This window comes from Macrosteles quadrilineatus, unplaced genomic scaffold (assembly GCF_028750875.1).
Source record: "Macrosteles quadrilineatus isolate MER2022 unplaced genomic scaffold, UCM_ALF_1.0 Scaffold_1__1_contigs__length_201487025, whole genome shotgun sequence".
NCBI classification, from domain to species: Eukaryota; Metazoa; Arthropoda; class Insecta; order Hemiptera; family Cicadellidae; genus Macrosteles; species Macrosteles quadrilineatus.
In genome coordinates, this window is record NW_026542594.1 from 187959894 (window position 1) to 187960961 (window position 1068).

A 1068-nucleotide genomic window follows, 5' to 3' on the forward strand; every position below is an offset into this window, starting at 1 on the left:
CCGGTACTTTTCCATAGAATACACGGCCTACCTAGGTACTTAAGAAATAAAATTATAAACGTCCAAAAACCCAACGTTGTGTGATTTTTGTCACATTTCCTTATAATGTTAATATATATACCAGCAACCATTGTTTAGAGAATACGTAATCTATTAAATAACAGAAAGTTATGTTGTATAAGGTTTTTTTTTTTTTTAACTGACACCGATAAGTTTACATTAAGAGTTGTGTACAAATAAAGCAATTAATGGGAAATAACTTTGATAGCCGATAACTTTTTACGAGAAAATCCAAAACCAAGAGATCAATAACCTTGATTAACGCATATAATTGGTCGGCTGTACTACAGTTCTTAACTGTAAACGTTGGTTTTTGGTACGGTACTGGTTCTTTTCCTTTTAACCTTTAGTAGCAGCAAGAATCATTTTTACGTACCAACACATCACAGTAATTTACAAATTAGTTATCGTTGGTGTTGCACCTTATTTATTACAGGCGTAGGCCTATTCAATTTAATTGATGTCTTAACTGTATAATTTTTGCTTTTTCCGTCTGGATTCCAAAATGTTATGCTAAGAAAACTATAACGCATTTTAGTAAAACATTTATTCAGCAAACCATTATGAATTGTTCAAACACTTTGAACGTTGTTTATGTATCAATAGTTCGTGGCCTATTTTGGTAATTTTTATTACAAATTACCAATCTAAATCGTCTATAGTAGGCCTACTGTACTTCATTTCATATAGCAAACCGATTCAGATAGCATTTCAACAGAATTTCGAGTCATCTCCGGTCCAAGCAAATATAAATTGTTATGATCAAATTTTATGGCATTAACAAAGATTTCAAGTACTAATTTTATATGTACCTTTTTATGCTTAAAGCGTAGCAGATTCCCTAATTAAGTTCGGTATTTTTGTGTGTATGTATGATGGTAACGCATTAATGTCCTTGTTTCTCAATGTTTCACGGAAAGGACAAGAGCGCCTTGATAATGAAAATGTCAACCCGAATAAAGTGTCAAATTAAGAGGTTGAGGTAGTACCTTAAATACTTTTAACCAT